Genomic DNA, 20,172 nt, shown 5'->3' with positions numbered 1-20,172 from the left:
ATAGTTTATTGAGGGGAGCACAAACAGTATGGCAGACAGATACAAGGCAATTATAAAGGATGGGACATACATAAGTCATAACATCTCTGTCTGAGAAAGCTTACAATCTAGGTTGTTTATAAATATACATGTAAAACACAAAAGCCTCTTATAACCTGTACATTTTATCCTTATAATTGTTGCTTAGTGGGCACTTACAATGCGTGTTGTGATATGAAACGTGACTCACTGAAATGTGTATTATAAAAGCTATTGTTGATATTCTGTTGAACATTCTGTAGGTTACTAGACGCTACCTGCACGAAAGCACTCAACCTCTGTCCTTGTGATATGAAATGGTGCTGGATCTCTTTGGTGACTTACAATATCTTTATATTTCATAAAAGGGGTTACATTATAATTGATATCTATCCTTGAAAGGAGGGGTACATTTTACACCCATAATATAAGCTTGTTGGCAGGTTAAAATGTTCACGGATGAACAGCACCACTTTAAGCATCACTGCCTGGCAGCCAATCAGATCGGCACTATACAAGTGCAGCCTTGCAAGTTGCATGCGCTCAAAGCTGCAGCTATCCTCTGTAACGTTCTACACACTGCCAGTCTTTGCATCACATTTTAGTTCATTCGAAACAGCCTGCCCCTGTGAAATTGTCATAAAAGACCACAAGCACCCTAATCACCAGCAAAGGAAATCCTACTACTAACGTTGCCATTGCAAGGCACAGGTTCAAGGACCAGTGGGTGCAAAATTCTTTATACAAAGTGGGTATGTGATGCTCTTATGGCTGTGTTTCCTAGGCTACCCATGCTAAGTGCTTTATCTTGCTATAAATACAAAGCCACTGTCACGACTCAAAACTTATTTCCCATGAAACAGACTTATTCTATGTTATTTACAACAGTGCTGCTCAGAAAACACACTCTTCAACAACTGCGTTAATGTTTCTTTGCTTATACCATTGCATATGACCAGCAGCACCCCTCAACACACGCCCTGCAGCACCATCAGTTCGCTTTCACCCAAAATCACTGCCTCGTGCTTCCAACTTGTCATTTAAACAGTAGGAGCAAATTAACTTGTTTATATTGGAATGTTTTATTTGTGCATGTTTATTGCAGCAGTTACAGTATGTTGTAGCAATTTACAGTGACTTTGTTGCATGTACTATGCCTGGAAATGTCCCCCTTGAGCATCGTGATTTGTAATTACTACTCTAAGGTAGGGGTCCCCAACCTTATTTACTCGTGAGCCACATTCAAATGTAAAAAGAGTTGGGGAGCAACACAAGCAGGAAAAAAGTTCCTGGGGTGCCAAATAAGGGCTGTGATTGGCTATTTGGTAGCCCCTATGTGGACTGACGGCCTACAAGAGGCTCTGTTTGACAGTTATCATGTTTTTTATGCAACCAAAACTTACCTCCAAGCCAGGAATTAATATAAGCTCCTGCTTTGAGGCTACTGAAAGCAACATCCAAGGAGTTGGTGAGGAACATGTTGCTCACAAGACACTGGATGGGGATCACTGCTCTAAGGCTAGTGTGACCCATGCTTGCATAGCAAAATACATCATTTTAGGGACGGTATATGTACATAATTTTTATTCTGACAATTGTGCTTCAATTCCTGATACTTTCCTATTCATATTCACATTCCTTCTGTTTGTTTGTGCAGTGTGGGGGCTCTATACCTGCACAGTCCCAACACTGTTCTACAACCAGGTATACAGATAAAAATTGAGACCAGCACTCCAGCAAGAGTTTAAAGGAATTGTTCAGTGTAAAAATAAAAACTGGGTAAATAGATAGGCTGTGCAAACTAAAAAATGTTTCTCATAGAATTAGTTAGCCCAAAATGTAATGTATAAAGGCTGGAGTGATTTGATGTATAACATGTCAGTCAGAACACTACTTCCTGCTTTTCAGCTCTCTTGGTTTACACTGACTGGTTACCAGGCAGTAACCAATCAGAGACTTGAGGGGGGGCCACATGGGTCATATCTGTTGCTTTTGAATCTAAGCTGAATGCTGAGAATCAATTACAAACTCACTGAACAGAAATGTACCATGTGGCCCCCCTTCAAGTTGCTGACTAGCTCAGAGTTATAGAGCTGAAAAGCAGGAAGTAGTGTTCCGGCTATTATGTTAGACATTCAGTCACTCCAGCCTTTATACATTACAATTTTGGCTAACTAACTATATTAGAAACATTTTTTATTTTGCACAGCCTATCTATTTACACAGTTTTTATTTTCACACTGAACTGTTCCTTTAAGGACTGGTTGTTTCCTTATTTCATTATTAAGGTAACCAGCAATCAAATTTCAAAACACTGTCACCCCTTTTTTCGGGTACTTTGAATCCTTTCTGCAGTGCCTGAGGTTTTGTGGTGTTATAATACACCACATATCACCACTTTAAAGGGGTTGTTCACCTGGAGTTGACTTTTAGTATGATGTACAGAATGAAAACAATTTGCAATTGTTTTTCTGTTAAAATACCAGTCAAGGCTGGGGCTGCTATTACAAATTTACTGGCAATGTACTTGCCAAATTTGTAATCCCTTGTTGTTCAGCCCTGGCCCACCTCTGTTCTCTCTGCCTCAAACCCTGCCTACTCACCAAATCTGATGTGCTTCATCCATTCATGGCGCAGGTCTGCCTCTTAAATCATGGCTCCACTCAAGAATCAAAGGTGGGAACCCTAATTCCCAACATTCATTTTATTATTTTATGTTTGAGTTAGTTTTTTTTATCAGGCTTGGAATTCTAACAATTCAATGCTAAGGCAGTAGTTAGGGAGTCAGATGAATAGTAGAGGGCCGAAGGCTAAAGCTACACTTCAGTCTATTTGTGGGTTGCTAGGGTTTGTGACCCTGACATCCAGATTGCATCTTCTATTGCAGGCCAGAAATAGGCAGAACAGAAAAACTGATTTAATAATCCATAGAAAATAAAAAATGATGTCTATAACACACGCAGTTTATTTAAAGGTGAACCCCCTTCTTTAAAAATACCCTGGCATTATCTGCAAGAATATTGCTTACTGTAGTTTGTTCTAGAGTAGACTAGAGGTCTGAAGGCTAAAATGGAACTTTCATTTGCTCTACACAAATGTGCAACACAGTGGCGTATTGTAGAGCCAGCATAAGTGCATGTGTAGCAAATGACAGGTTAAATGCAGGAACTTACTCAGCTAAGTTTTGGCACTCAGGCCTGCAGCATATAGTGTTGTTTAAGGTGAAAACAGGTGCCACCTGAGGACTTTGTGTTGGTTGATCCATTATTGAGACGTGAGGAGCATTTTTCTTTCCTGTTTAGTATCATGGCAGCTTTACAGCTTTAATCTAGCCTGGCAAACAGTTTGTTAAAAGCAAGGTTTTTTTTTTCCCTTAATGTGCCAAAACTTTTTTTTTTTATTTTTTGTTATGGTAGAAGATATGACTGGAATACTAGAATTTATGGCAGTGTTTCAGCATCAGGACAGGAAATCTGCTGATCGACCTGAACTTCTACATGTCCTTCTGATTAGCATAATGCAAAGAATTCATCCTTATTTCCCTATATAAAAACCTATACCATTTATCAGTATCTATATCTTATTACTGTAAGAGTGGGCCCAAGGTGTCAGGGTAACTTCACTCTTGAGAAAGAATATGGGTCATTGTGGCCTTCCCAAGCTGTTGCTTTCCATTCTGGGTTATTGCTTTCTGGGGGTTATTACTGCAGCAATGTACTTGATGCGGTAAATTTCTTTTCAGATGGAGTTAAAATGTTTGAATTTTGCGATTCACACACCAGATCCAAGAGAGCAATAGGAGGAGTTCCAGTATAAGCCAAAGGTAAGTTGCTATCTCGCTGCCCTCATTTTGCAGTTTTTTGTTTTTTTTTATCTGATCATACATTCATAAATCTGTTATCTGTCTCCTTGGTGAAGACTAGACCTAGGGGGATATTTATCAAAGAGTGAAGTTACAGATCGCCACAGTCCTCTAGAGTGAAATTCCGCCACTCTCCATTCATTTCTATGGGATTTTTAAAAGCGTATTTATCAATGGGTGAAAGTGAAAGTTCATCCTTTGATACATACGCCTTTCAAAATCCCATAGAAATGAAAGGAGAGTGGCGGAATTTCACTCTAGAGGACTGTGGCGATCTGCAACTTCACTCTTTGATAAATAAACCCCTAGGTCTAGTCTTCACCAAGGAGACAGATAACAGATTTATGAATGACCGTGGCGATCTTTAACTTTAATGCTTTAATGAATATACCCCATAGACTTAGATTTTGTAATTTATGGCATACATGGCTATTAACTGCCAGTCCTGCTGCTGGTGTTTGGGCTAGGGATTCACCGAATCCAGAATTTGGTTCAGTATAGTATTCAGCCTTTTTAAGCAGGATTCTGATTTGGGCGAATTCTCGTACCTGGCTGAACCAAATGCGAATCCTTTATCACAAAACAAGGAAGTAGGAAAATGTTTAACCACACGCTGCGCGCATGGCTTTCTTTTTCCCTTCCTGCCCCTGATTTGAATATGCAAAACTGGATTTGGATTGGTATTCACCCGGATCTTTCATTAAGGATTTGGGGGTCCACCGGAATCCCAAAATAGTGGATTCGGTGCATCCCTAGTTTGAGTATTTTTAACCTACTGAAAAACATACGAGCAAATGCCTAAAATTAGCCCCATGTGCTAGTAGCCTTGTAATATAGCTTCATTTATTTAGCAACAAATTCTCAAATGTCAAATTGTAATGCACAGGGGAGCTAAAAACAAAATAAATTTAGGTAAAATTGCTCGTATTCAATTTGCGTAGATGTTTTTTTTTTTTTTTTTAGCCTTAATATTAGACGTTTTACACTCTATCGTAATTTGCAATACGATGAACTGCTAGCCAATCGGTTAAGTGACTGATGACGGAAGTGTCTGTTCCCTTGCAGGACATTTAATCTAACAACCTGACAAGGAGTGAAAGAACTGAGCAGAGAGGCACCAGAAGATGCTTGCTGCATCTGTCACTTAACTCGCTTAACTTGTTTGACAGTACACATTAACAGTGTAAAACTTCTGATATCAAAAAAGCTAAATTAAATAAAATATGTTTTCAAACCGCAAGAGTGATCGTTCTGAGCTATTAATATTAAAGGGGAACTCCGGCTTCCAAACCAAAATTTAATAAAGAGGTCCACATAACACAGAAACCCCTAATATACCCATCACTGTTACCTGTTTCTTCAAAAAGTATGAATAAATGCCATTTTCTATGCTGCAATCCAGCTGGATAACAGTTCTTCTCTTTCTGTATCATTTGAAATCCTGGCAGGGAAGGAGGGACTAAACACAGATGTTACAAATTGTAACAACTTCTCCACAGCTTACAGACAGCATGCAGGAACTACATAGCCCACAATGCATTGCACTGTGATGTTCCATTCCTTATTGAAATCACGTGTGCAGGGAATTGTGGGGTTTGGAGGATGCAGGCTGAGGACAGATGGCTGTTGATACAAAGTAACAGTAGTCAGCCAGCTCAGCAAAGTAGTCAGACAGATCAGCAGGGGGCTAGGCTTATGCTAAACCATTAAAAATCAAGAAAAGTTTGCATATTTTTTAATTGATGTTTATTGCAAAGTTGCTTGAAATTATGTTTACTTTTCAAAGTTATGGTTTTGTGGAGTTCTCCTTTAATCCATTTGGGGTGTTTATCTGACTATTTATATTTCTACCCATCCCTGTCACCTGAAGATTTCATCTGAAATCTAAACTTGGATTACACGTAATCTCTCCGTGTTTACAGCAGCGCTATATATCTCTTATTTTGCCCTTTTTCTCTTATCACTTGTACACTCATTCTCCAGAAGTGAGAAGTGAGTCTCCCAGTGGCTAATATCCAAGAAGCGTGGGAGGCAGTTGTTCATCAGAGATTCCTATTCACTTTCTGTAGTAGTGTATGATGGGGAAGGGCAATTTTTACTGTTTATACAGTCCATACAGGAAGTGTCAGAGCACCGGGCCATCTGCAAGAACAATTGTAAATTAAACCACAAAATGTGCTTTTTATTGTGGTAAACAAAATTGTTCCTTCCCTTTTTCACATGAATGCTGTATAGTAAAAGGTAAACAGCCTATGAACAGAGCATGCTCTGCTATTTCCAGTTTCATACATTTACTCATCACTTTAAAGTGGCAATTTTCACCTATATGCACCTTTTTTTTCATCATGAGCAAAACAAATAAAACATGCTGATTATTTTTTTATTTTATTGCATATAATAGTGCAAATTCCCGTTAATTTTATTATAAAAGATTATTTTTCTTTCACACTTACTATCTCACAGCTGATTAGTTGTTTGTTTAACTAGTGCTCTGTATCTCAGCTCTATATAAACAACCTTCTCCCTTCACCCCTGGGCTAGGCCAGTCATTACGGAACCTCCGCAGGCAGATAATCCACTGCACAGCTGCTCATCTTCTCTTATGCAGGCTTCGGTGTAAAATGTTGTGTTTTGGTGCTAAAATCCGCTGCATCTGCAAAACTAGAGCAGCAGGAGAGTGGATTCTCGGCCTGCGTTTCTCTGCAAACTCTTCAATCATGTGGCCTAAGGGTAGTGGCAGATGGCGAAATCAGTCGCCATTATGCAAGGTGGTTTTGTGTGAAATAGTTATCTAAATATTTGCCTCACAAGTATTAAACATGGAGGGGCTTCTATTTCTCTATTTAGCTCAAGAAATAACAAAAACATGTTTCATGATTAAAACCATAGGCAACAAGTAACTATTCATTGCATTCACGATGAACAAGGGGGTATACAGGTCTATGTATTGTGCGTCATACTTATAAAAAGCGGGGAAAGCAATTTTACATTGCCCTCTTCATTTATATAATTCATGTGCAAATAAAATGCCTTCCCCTTGTTATCATATATATGACTTACAGTTTATTCTGTATGCCTTCAGAAAACCGAATTGCCGCGTGTGATTAGCGTTTTTTTTTTCATTTTAGCCGGCACAGGAACAGGGAAGGCGTTTGGGGAGATTGGTCGACGCAAAAATGAGGCAATTAGTCGCCAGGCGACCAAATCTCCCCAAAACGCCCTGTGTGAACTAACCCTGAAAATCTCCCTAGGTCCATGTTTTGTTGTAGTTGTTCATACCCTACAGAATTCTGATTGGTCAGATAGATTTTCAGACCAGTGTAGGTGATGACCATTCTAGTAATGTGCGGGCCGACCCGAAGCCCGCGGGTTTACCTGCGGGTCGGGCAGGTTCGGGCCGACCCCTGGACAAAATGCTTGACCTAGTACTGCCGGCTTCCGGTGCCAGAATGTATAGACTTCCGCCTGCCCCGCCCCTTTTGTGATGTCACTGCGGGGGCGGGCGCGAGTATATAATTAAAGGGGAGCAGCGGGTCGGGTGTGGGTCGAGAAGTTCTGTTTGTGCAAAAATATAAGGCCCATGCGTGGAAATGCTCCCACCCACAGTGCTCTTTCATATTTTTTTTTTTTTTTTTTTATGGTCGGACTTTTAAAGGGGAAAAGCATTTATTTCGTAGAAAGTTTTTCCAGATTTATTAAGCTTTGATGGTGTTAAAAGTCTGAATAAAAAGTATTCAAATTCAGACCTGTTGAGTCCATATAGAAGTCAATGGCAGATGTCCCATTGATATCCTGTTCTGCCCTGGGTTTTGTTCAGTAATCCAAAGATTTTGTGTTTTTCGGGCATCAAATCCGAAAAAGTCAAAATTTTTCTGCGACAAATCCGAAAAATTTGTACAATTCTGATTTATTTTTTTTTTCAAGATTTTATCAAACTTTTTTCCCAGCACAAGAAATTTTCGGAAAAATCTATTGATAAATAGGGGGAAAAGGACTGTGCGGATTTGTTAGTGATAGTGATTAGTTGAGTAGTTTTCAGAAAATAGTGAGAACTTTTTGGATTTTGATAACCGCCTAAATGTCGGCATTTTAACAATATATTAGCTGGAGAATTCCATGAGTGGCCTAAATTTATGAATAATTCATGATTCATTCTGAAAGTTGCTCCGGCTTACTCCAGTGAGCGCATCTGGTGAATGAAATTATTAGAGTGCAATGTGACATTTGATGTTGAGCTGCAAAACAGCTCATTGGGATTTACTTAATTATTTTAGCTCTAGCATTAGTCTGTGGGGAATATTTATTAGTCTTAGTCATGTCATTTATCTAAGCATTTTATCTGTGAGACTTGAGCACTTAATGTGGCTGTGAAGCAGATTTTGGAGGTTCTACCTGGCTCGTTTTTCAGCAAAATCGTGACATTCTTAAATACCAGTCACCTGAAGTTGTCAGCGGTAGTGGAAGTCTGTAGATTTCATAATATGTTGTGAAAGATAGAAATAACTATATGGTAGATATCACATTGAAAACTAATAACTGAGAATGTACTCCATATTTAAATTTAGAAACATCACTTTGTTTTTGTACTCGCGTCACTTATACTTTACCACCGGATAGGAAGAAAAAAGTTGCCAAGTAGGGGGGAAAACATTTAGAATCTGGTTGTGCAAATACTGCACATAGTAAATATGCAGAAGCACACTTTCCTACTTACCTCTGTTCTAATAAGATGGGTATGGTTGGAGGGTGCATTTTTTTTCATCAGGGCAGAGCACCTAGTTAAAAATACCTGGGGAGAACACTAGAAGTATTATACATGTTACACAAGTAAGGTGACCTATTTTAACTGTATACATCTTGACCAAACGTATCATCTTCTTAGGTTGATTGTGAGTAGCTCCAGGGTGTTCTATGGTTATCCTTGTTCCTGAATCCTGTTCTTGCATCCTTGTTCCTGTATCCTGTTATAAGCCCTGTACCTGTTCCTGCCCATGTGTTCCCAGCCCTCCTCTGACATCTTGATTTTTTTTCCTTTGGCCTTCTTCTGATGGGAGTACGTGTATTCAGGCTTCATTCTTGCCTATAACTTCAGCTCTTCTTCTAATTCTCAGTTCTCTTTTGTCTCCTTGTTTTTCACCTTATGTGTTCTGCAACATTCTTTTTCCATCCTTGGCGTCATCTAAAGTATGTTAAGTCTACTTGTCTCTCCTTGAGGCAGCTCAGGGAACCTGACCCATTAAAAGCAAAATATTTTTTATGAACAGTGGAATGCAAAAGTTTGGACTTCTTGCCGACAAATTTAGTTAGTTTGGTAATTTAAAAGTAGGAACAACTACTGTAGGGATCAGTGTATTGTTAATGGACAAGGAAAGTCTAACAATAAATATATCTTCTTTGACAGGCATGCCTTTTGTGTTGTCATCCTTTGCTTAAAGTCTGCTGTATGTTAAGCCATTTCATAGAGCTGCAGTGTTGCTTAGAGGAATTGTTCAGTATAAAAATTAAAACTGGGTAAATAGGCTGTGCAAAATAGAAAATGTTTCCAATATAGTTAGGCAAAAATTTGATGTATAAAGGCTGGAGTGACTAGCTGGAGTGACTAGATGTCTTACATCATAGCCAGAACACTACTTCCTGCTTTGCTGCTCTCTTGGTTTCCACTGATTGGTTACCAGGCAATAACCAATCAGTGACTTGAGGGGGGTGGCACATGGGACATCACTGTTGCTTTTGAATCTGAGCAGAATGCTGAAGATCAATTTTTTTTATCCCCTACTTTGTGGGCTTCAATTAGCTTCACTGGACCCACATTTGTTGAGTGACAGTCTAATGTTTGGAGTCTGTAATTGTGAAAACTCCTAATGGCTATTAAGGCAAAATGAGGTAATTTGTGGAAGGGTGTCCAAATTCATGTACATGCCACAATTAGTATTTTCTTTGTTCTTGGGTTTTAAAATGTGTGAAATAAAGTGTAAAATGTGCATTAACATTTCCAAATATGTTTTTAAAGGAGAAGGGAAGGCTAAAATTAAGTAAGCTTTATCAGAAAGGTCTATATTAATACACCAGTAAACCCTCAAAGTAATGCTGCTCTGAGTCCTCTGTCAAAAGAAACTCAGCATTTCTTTCCTTCCATGTACACATGGGCTTCTGTATCAGACTTGGTGTTTTCAGCATCAACCTGCAGGGCTTGAGCATGCTCAGTTTGCTCCTCCTTCCCCTCCCTGCTGTAATCTGAGTCCAGAGCTATGACTGAGCAGGGATATACAGGCAGGAAGTGATGTCGCACCAAGTGAATATGGCAGCTGCTATCCTAAACAAACAGAGAGAGTTTCTAGAGCTGTTACTCCGGTATGGTAAAGCATTCTACAGAATAAATAGTGTTATAGCTTGCACTATTGTGGCTAATCTATTGACCATAAACTGCTTCAGGACCTTTCCTTTTCCTTTAAACTTACACAATATGGAATTTGGCAAGTGATTGCCTAGCTTTTTCTTTCAATTTTATGCCTGGCAGATGATCTATACCGTTGTCTTTGCCTGGCAGATGATCTATACAGTTGTCTAAAATGTCATCTTCTGATGCACCATATCATTGGAAATATGGTGCATTGGGTAATTAACTTCCTGAAGTGCCCGTGCTTTGGACTCGTGGCCCATCCAAACAGGACAAGAGAATGTGGCCATCCATGTGTAGTCCTCATGTGTCACTCTGTTTATATCACTGCAGCACTTCAAGCCTGTAATCGGATTAATTATCAGTGATTTAAATAAGGAAGCTTAACTAACGTAGAGGACAATACATTGTGCTTTTAAATATGGCACGCGGATGCAGGGCTGGATTTTCTAAACAGGGATTTAAGGGGCTGTGCATAGCCAGTGGGTTGTATGAGGGAGCACGTGTCTTATTAGGGAGTCACCCGAAGTTTCCACATGAGGCAACTTTGGAAAAGGAATCACTTTGAGTGACATCCCGCCAGCGTTTTAGATTCGAGCCGGCGGGAAGGCTTTTCAGGGAGATTAGTTGCCAGGTGACTAAATCTCCCAGGATCGCCACGTCTGTCTCTGCCCTAAGTGTGAAGACACACAGAGCTACTAGAAACAGCTACTTGTAAGGGCAGAGACACATGCTCAGATTCGGGAGATTTAGTTACTCTGTGATAAATCGTCTCTTCTTCGGGTGACTAATCTCCCCAAACTGCCTCCCGCCGGCTAGAATCTAACTCGCCGGCAGGATGACACTCGGAGTGCTTCATTTTCGCTTGAAGTTTCCTCGTGAGGCAACTGCGGGCGACTTTGGAAAACAAAGCCTTCAGATTGCCATCATGCCGGCGGTTTACATTCTAGCCGGCGGGAGGCAGTTCGGGGAGATTAGTCGAGATAAGATTTGTCGATGGGCCACTAATCTCTCCAAATTTGAGCGTGTGTCTCTGCCCTAACAGCTGCAAAAATAGACAACATTGATAATTTACTGATAACTGTCTTTACATGTGTTTTAGCAGAGGCAATTCTCAGCATTGTCTATGGCAGGGTATTTTCTGGTGTTTTGTAGCCATAAGAAGTAGCTTTTGCTGGTAGCTCCATGTGTCTTCACCCTAAAAGTTAATGTTTGCCCTTAATGCAAAATCTGCCAGCAGAACTGAGAAGGTTATGCCTTTCCCTTTAACATTAATAATAAACATTCATTCCCTTTACAGAACAGAATTTATGGTCTCGGTCCTCTGGCATTGTTAACTTACAGCATCTTTAAAATTGAAAACCTGGGAGTCCTTGCCTGTATGCACAACAGCAAGCAAGGTACAACAGATAATTTGTCTCCCCAAGAACATTACATTCTTGAGATATAACTTCTACAATTTATATTATTTAAAATTTCTGTTATTGATACAAATAGTTATATAAATTATCTCTCGAAGGAGCAGCTTGTCGTTTTAGTGACATTTTGCAATAAGAGTAGAATCATTCACTGCACAGGAATTCCCATTACGCCAAGCATAACTAGCTCCGACATAAATGATTATTTTGTAGCAATGTGCACACGGCAGGCCAACATTACTTGCAAAGGTTTTGCTCTTGAAATTTTGATGACATGTAATTCTGCCCCAGAGAGAGATTTTATAGAAAAATGGATAAGGAGTCTGTCTAGAATGGAGCACATTGACTTAAAGGGCAACTAAACTTATTCACAGATATCTTATTTAAAAGGAAAAAAAAAAAACTGTGTGGAAGCTCCGCTTAAACATAGTATAATTACTGAGCAGAATGAGGAATACAGCAGTTTTCCGAGATACTAAAGGTGAAATTATGGGGTGTAGTAAATTCATTAATCTCAGCGAAAAATAGAGTATTACAATGCACCCTCCTTGTTTTCAAGGTTTTCATGTCCTTATATATTTAAATATTTTAAGGAAACAAGAATAGTCACAATACTTTTATTTCCATCGCATCACATACTTGGTTACTATATATATATAGAGAGAGAGAGAGAGAGAGAGAGAGAGAGAGAGAGAGAGAGAGAGAGAGAGAGAGAGAGAGAGAGAGAGAGAGAGAGAGAGAGAGAGAGAGAGAGAGAGAGAGAGAGAGAGAGAGAGAGAGAGAGAGAGAGAGAGAGAGAGAGAGAGATACACACACACACACACATAAACATTTTGGTGTGACATGAGGGATTGTTTGTGTGTAAGTGACGCCATTAAGAGATGCCTACAGAAGTATGCAGCTTTACTATTTAACTTCAAAACTCATATAAAGTGAGTACGTATGTAGTAAAGTATATGTGTGATTCTTCTGTGTAGCAATTTTATTTCCTTGCATGAATATGCCAACATTAAACAGGGTTTCCTAAAATAAGCTACAAAATAGACAGAATAATTACAATTTCATCAGAAGCCATGCAAAAAACAATTAATTTCCATTTTCATGGGTTTCCAAACCACTGATTGTTCTAATGAGTGTTTCACCCACACAATTAAGCAACACGTGTCTGACTGGGACACCAGGGGCCCACCCCAAAACCTTAGAGTCTAGACCATGGGCCCACTTTCAGTATTATTCTTTCTCTCCTCACTCAACCTTTATTCTCCCAGTCTCTTTTTTTACATACTATAATCTATAATTGTTCTCATAGAAATAGGGAATGGCCATGAAATAGGTTTAAGCTAATGGGGCTTATTTAATCTAGCAACTAGGCAGCAGTTTGGAAGTGTGGAAAAACAGATGGTCAATTGGATAGGCCTGAAAAGAAAGCAATCAATTAGAACCACAACAAAATTTAATTGGTCTTCTGGTTGCCAGGGTCATGAGACAAGTCAGGGTGGTGTTTTGGTGAAGCAGACAGGGTTCGGCGGCATAAAGCCCAAAGGACCCTGATGGGTAGTAGTCTATAGAGACTCCCTGAGAGAGGGCCCTGCTAACTTATTAGTATTAGGTTTCCTGGTTTCTGATGGTGCCCTGAGCTAATCAACCAGATGGCAATTTTAGTTGCAGGCCAGACTGCTGGGCCCACCCCACTTGTGACCCTACTCCCCAGCTGCTCTCCAGCCTAAAAGCTAGCAGGCGGTGCAAACTGATAGGGCTGCAGGGTGGGAGGGGCTGGGCTATGGGGGAGGGCAGGATCCTGTTGAAGATGCACGCTCGAACCCTCCGAAAATCTGTTTGCAGGGGTCCCGGCTTGGGGTAGGTACACCACTGCTGGAAATTGATTGCTAATAATTTAAAGCACAAAATGAATAAACTGTGATGGTCAATTAATGTATTTCTTTAATCTATCATATAAAGATGAACACCCCTTTTAATTGCTCTGTATAATGTTTTTTCTTAATATATCCTCTTATGCACTTTTTCCTTTTTTATGTAGAGATCAATCCCCACCCCATCATAATTAAATTATTAAATCGGTAGATTCACAAATAAACCTTGTTCTTGCGCTTAGCCTTAGCCTGCCGTTTTGCTGGAACCTGCTCTGGAAGAGACTATTTACAAAGCAGCCTTCTGAAATGGCTTGCAGCTACAAAAACATTGGCCCCAACTTTGTGGTTTGTGCAATTAGCAGCATCTGATAGAGGGCAAAGTATTTAAATACCTCTGCTTTTTTTCTGACAAATATGTAGCAAGGGATGGGCTTTCTGAGGAAATTGGGATGTTCAATGAATATAATAGAAAACATGAGTGAAGAGAGAGATATGCATTGCATTTGATGTATATACATATTTGTAAAGTGTGAATATTCCTCGTCTACCTCCACTAAAGTCTGCCTCAATATGTTCTGTTTTTTCACAACAACTTTGCATATTAACTTCAAATAACAAGTATGCTGTTGTGAGCATAATGTGCCAGAATTTTGGTTTCATACATTCTTCATAATTTCACCAGTGTATTTTCTTCATATAATTGTAGTGAGGAGAATTCACTAATGACTTTATGCCACAAAGCAATGACGTATATGAGATATTTGCATGGAAGGAAAAATGTTGATAATGAGATGCAAAGGTGGCTGCTCAGTATCTTTATAATGGTAGTTCGCCAGCCGGAACCTGGAGAAATTTCTCTAGGAAAATATTTGTTGCCACATTGCTTCTTTGAAAATTCCAGTCTCTAATGGACTAGACCACATGACCATAATGTAAAATGTGCTGGGTTATGACATAACAGGGTGGGACAGGGAGCAAAATGGGCCAATTAAGCAAAAATTGTTGAGTAGGATTGGAAACAGAGGGGCAGGACTGAAAAAGGGTTGGCTGAAAGCCGGGGTGGGTGGGGGTTGGAGCATCAGGTGATTAAACATTTACCAGCATAGTATTTACAGTTACATTAGTAACAATTTTGTGCTTCATACTTTGCTTGGGCAAGGCTTTTTCGTTGTTTCAGTACAATAGACACAACTTAAGGTTCTTGTAGAATGAGTTCGTTGAGATGAGAGTGGAAAAACTGGAATGGCCTGCATAGAGCCCTGACCTCAACCCAACTGAATACCTGTTGAATGCATTATAATGCCAACCATGAGCCAGGCCTGACTGCCCAACATCAGTACTAACCTCACTATTTTTCTTGTGGCTGAATGAAAGCAAATCCCACCAAAAATGTTTCAGCATATAGTGGAAAGCCTTCCCAAAATAGTAGAGGCTGTTACATCAGTAAAAGTAGGTTCAAAGTCATATAAAAATCTTGGTTTGGGGATGACCTATAGAACAGGAAGGTGCCCAGGTATTTGTGGCCACATGATGTTTATACAAAGGGTCCTATGTGTTTGTAAGATTAACAAAATTTAATCAACCTCAGCCGAACGATTGTACTCATCCCCAATTACTCAAAGGGGCATAATATGATTTTTTACCAGATCTGCATCATGTGTTCTATATTGTAATCGTCTCATGAAATACATTCTTCCTTTTGTCTACAAGAAAAAAACATCCCTTCTGTAAAGGAATGTGTTTTTTTAATGCATTGTGTTTATTTCAACCCATGGCATATTGAAACTCATTGCATGTTCAGTATAAATATATTTGTATTAATCATTATTATTTTCCTGTCCTAATCATATTCCATCCTACACATGTTTTTATAAAGTGCAAACACCCTTTTTCCTGTATCTGGCCAAACCAGTTCTGACAGAAGAGAAATATCTTTGTTACTTTAAAGTCAAAACATGAAGCTTACTCCAACAGCTGCATCTTTGCTTATTGTATCTAGTGGCAACACCAATAGTTCCAGTGTAGAGTTGCATCCTTTATCCAAGAAGACGGATGCAGTAAACAAATACTTTTCTTAACATTTTTAGCGCACCAACATATTGCGCAGCACTGTAAAATAAATGTGTTTATACATAGAAATCACATGAATTCCATACATAGAACATGCAGGGTTACAAACATAACAACCAGTACAGGTACAAATGGTGAGGAAGGCTCTGTGCAAAAGACCTTACAATCTAAAGAGCAAGTGAATGAGACACAAGGTGTGGGAGTGCACAAGATCAGAAATAATGTCATTTGGTAGCTAAATAGAGTGAGGGTGGGCTTCTCTAAATAAGTGTGTTTTAAGAGATCTTTTGAAAGCAGAAAGGTTGGGAGAAAATTGAATAGACAGTGGGAGAGAGTTCCAGGAGGGGTGCAGCCCTTGCTTAGTCTTGAATTTGAGCATGTGAGGAGGTAATAAGAGAAGAGTTGAAGAGCAGCTCAGTAGAGGAGCGTAGTAAGCGATTGGGTGAGTATCTAGAGATGAATTCAGAGATGTAGGGCAGAGTTATGAAGTGCTTTGAATATAATGATATTATAGAAAAAAATCTCTGATGTGCTTTTCTAGACCAGCGTATCCCATTGCTCCACAAATCCGTATATGCTCCTAAAAAACCAATACAAATGTTTTTGGCTTCTGTGAAAGAGCATTATGATTTAGAATGTAGCTCTATAAATGTTCTGTGTATTTCCATTTTTTTTAAAATTTCCATACTCTGAGTGTTTATTGCTAAATGTGTAATTTATGAGCACTTGCCCCATATAAAGAAATACCCCCATATGTAATAAATGGCCCTAAGTTTTCCCAAGGGCAGTAACCCATAGCAACCAATAAGATGCTTGCTTTTAAACATGTGACCCGTAAATTCTACCTGCTGATTGGTTGCTCTGGGTTACTGCTCCTGGGCAAACTTAGTGCCTTTTATTACATAACCCCCATAGTGTATTTTCTGTAATATTTTATTATATCTCCTAAATGGGAGGTAAACCAGGAGCTCATTGTATACGGGACATTTCCACATTACTTGTCTGCATTGATATTAATTTGTGAGAGCTGCCATGATGGCTACCCCAAATGAAGTATCTTCCTAAAAATTGCAATAAAGGTACCTATAACAGTCAAAAAGAAGATGCTTTTTTTTAATTGGAATTTAATTTTTAATTGTAGCAGTAATGTAGTTCCAGTCATACATATAAGTAAACGTGATATTGTACAAAGCTTTGTGCCACTACTGGATGGACTGGAAACACTACTTGTAAGGTTACTCCTACTGTGTGTATTCATCTTTTCTGGTTGGGTGAAAAGAATCAGGAATCCTACAAAGCTATTTCACTCTATGCCCATGAATTACAGGGAGAAGAAAGAATATTGGAACTATTAACAAATTTTACACTTTTTGTGTACATGGATTGCCTTAAAGTATTGGATTAACAGGTATAACCCTCTCATTCTTTTTCTTGTTTAGCTCCATAAATATAAAAATCATAAATATGACTTAAAGGAGACATATTGTGTGTAAAACAAGAATGTGCCAGTGCATTTTATTCTTTTAAATATAGAAGTAACGTGTTTAAAAAAAGTAGTATTTCTGGCTGATTTATTGAAAACTTCAGCGAAATCCCTACTGGTCCAGCCCATCTGTTACACTTCCTGCTGCCTTCTTTCCCATTCTGTGTAGGGGAGTCGGCAGCACTCTGCATGCTGCGCTGTAGGATGGGAACCAATCCTCAGCTAGGTTGACTTCATAAGGAAGTGAAGCCTGTCTTTCACTTCCTTATGTGGGACTGCAGGACTGTGATTGGCTATTTCCCCTCAAACTGTTCTTCTGGCACAGTCCATTAAACATACGCCCACCACTAATTTGAACCGATGATGGGGACCATAGCAAATCTATAGGGAGGAGCTCCAATACAGGGGCTGTTTTTAAAGATATTTATTTTTAGCCCAAAGTAAAACCAGCACCATATTTTATTTATTAATGCCTACACAGTATCAGGGATTTTCATTTATCCTATATGTCTCCTTTAAATTAATAGGCAAAATGTATGTTGAGCAGAAGCCCTATTCCTTGAACTCCTGTTTAAAAAGGAGCAAAACTGCCTCTTTAACAGTTTGGATAATAGTATCTGAAGGTCTTCAGACATCTTTCCTCTGCTGTCTCTCTTAACTGTCTAGTAGTTTAGTTGTCTGCCTCCCTTAGGAGAGCAACTACATAGTCTTCCCCCTATCCATCCTGCAGAAGACAAGCATATTTAATGGTCCTGCACACAATGCTGAGCCCAGTTTCTTTCCACACCTCTTGTAAATCAAAAGCTTTTCTTTGTATCAGATGATATCAGAGTACATATGAGGCATTGCATCAGCATTGTAAAGTAGGTTTGTAATGCTCCCAGGAAGATGTAATTCAGCCATTAATGTGTCATTATTAAACCATCTTGTCAAATGTATGTTGAAGAAACTGAACTTAAAAATTCATGAGCTGTGTTATGTCTGACTCTCTCTACCAGGGATTGTCAGGAGCACCCAGGCCTTACCCATCAAAACATCGCTGCCAACATTGTAACTACGGTTATGGGCTAATCACCCTAAGGATAATTTGCCCAGTGTTGATAAATGACCTCCACTGTCTTATTACGTGCAATTTTTTTTTTTACTTCCGTGTGCTGCTTATCATAGATGCCAGACAAGACTGTGTATGTGAAAGTGACCCTCCCTCTGTATGTATGTATAACTCTTATCTAGTGCTGCTAGTATTTGCAGCGTTGTTTATTTTTACAATACAGTAATATATTTTTGCACCACCCTTGCCCCATGATTTATGATGTGACTCAGACTGCATTCTTAGAGGCATTCGGGTGCTGGCTGTAAACATGTGTGTTTATGAGCAGCTTTATAAAATGTTATATTAAAATGTGATACTTGTATACTCTGTGAGTAACGCTCTGTGGTTTCATACATTATTACAGGACAATAATGGAATTTGTTTGTTTGTTCTGCCTATACAAAGTTACATGGTGCCCTCTTCACATTAGCCTGGCATACTTGGCAGCTATCCCTAGTTTTCTAGGACAATTAGATGTTTCTAACATATGTTACAGGGAATTAACGTCACAGAAAATGGCCCAGTCATTAAAGCTGTAGAACTGCACAGAAGTATTTCACTGGTTCTATGTATTTAAATCGGAGTTTGGGGTGTAACTATAGAGGAAGTAGACTCTGCTGTTGCAAGGGGGCCCAGGAGTGTGGAGGGCCCAGTAAGGCCATGAATAATGAGTAATTTCAATATATCTTGGCAGAATGTGTCAACTTAGCAATGTTTTGGGGTTCTAAATTGAATTTGTGGACAACTAGTCATGCCACTGTAACGGAAGGGGTTTGCATAAAACACAATAAAACTATAACGGTCTCTTCTGAAATGAAAGTTCCCTATTGTCTTTTTGTTGCCATTTGCAAGTTTTTCTTTTTCAGTCTAAACCAGGGTTGCCCAAAGGTAGATCGGTCTACCAGGTGATGTTCAGTAGATCTCAAGACAGCTTGTCTAAATCCGAGAAATCGAAGAAAGAACAGGACTGTCCGTCACTCAAACGGATCCACAGGACCAGAAAAGTTTTAACTTAAAAAATATATCTTTATTTTACAAAGTTAAAAATGTATACTTGTATCTCCATCCGCCCTGAACTAGATAAAAATATATTTTCGTATGATTGCTAAATGGAACACCTATACCTGTCAGGCCAGTGGTGAAATGCTATCCCTGAACATCATAGCGGGAATTATAGCAATTGGATTCAATCATTTGCTGTTGGACATAAATGATTCTGAATAGTTTCTTAAGGTGGTCATAGATGTAGACTAGACTGTAGATGTAGAGCTGTTGAACAAAAAGGTTAATAAAACACGAAGAACTGTATATTGTTTTACACCATCAATGCCTTAACTTATACTTAAAGTAAGTACTTTCTAAAGTTTTTGTTAAACAGAGATCATGAGATGAATGTGTCCGTTTAACAGTGGCAGGAACGTCACACTGTAGTTGCACATCTTTTCATGTTTATCTGCCTCTCTTTGGTTTCCCCTTTTTTAAGTACAAAGTTTAACAGAAGCCCTTTGCTTATTCAGATGTTGCTTTACTGTGTAATCCCAGTGTTCAGTGTATCCTTGCCTTTAGGAATCCCTTCCCATCTATTCTGTAGGTCAGTGCAGTGCACAGGTTATTCAGTATAGCAATTGGGGACCGAAAATATAATGTCATACAAAAGAAACACTCTGGATTTATTGATGAAACCTTATTCGAATTCGGTTTTGGGATTTGTCCAAATCTCCTGTAAATCATATCCTTATAAATAGTGCATAGTGATTTCATTTCTGTGACATGACTCACTTTAACTTGTGTATTATAATAAATAAATTACCCCTGTTGCGAAATGTGAGGATATATGGTGTAACCCAAGAGTTCTACTACCGTTCTATGGTCAGAGAACTCCTCCTATTTTACAAAAGGGGTATGTTATATACAAATATACTTTATTCACTGTATGTGATTAGTTTGTCCACTTGCAAAG

At 39.0% G+C, this 20,172-nt stretch overlaps 1 protein-coding gene across 2 annotated transcripts in view; it reads left to right on the top strand.

Annotated features, from left to right (window-relative positions):
- ncoa2.S (nuclear receptor coactivator 2 S homeolog) overlaps positions 1 to 20,172 on the top strand; it is a 93,123-nt gene that overhangs the window by 9,114 nt on the left and 63,837 nt on the right. The window contains 1 exon segment of one of the 2 annotated variants that reach the window (NM_001087670.1): positions 3,761 to 3,841. The exons of the other annotated variant lie outside the window; for it this stretch is intronic. The gene's annotated coding sequence lies outside the window, so the exon portion shown is untranslated. 2 annotated transcript variants of the gene reach the window in all.

The sequence above is a fragment of the Xenopus laevis genome, chromosome 6S (genome assembly GCF_017654675.1).
Source record: "Xenopus laevis strain J_2021 chromosome 6S, Xenopus_laevis_v10.1, whole genome shotgun sequence".
In the NCBI taxonomy this organism is placed as follows: domain Eukaryota; kingdom Metazoa; phylum Chordata; class Amphibia; order Anura; family Pipidae; genus Xenopus; species Xenopus laevis.
The sequence above is the reverse complement of the archived record's forward strand: the minus strand, read 5'-3'. Positions and strand labels throughout refer to the sequence as shown.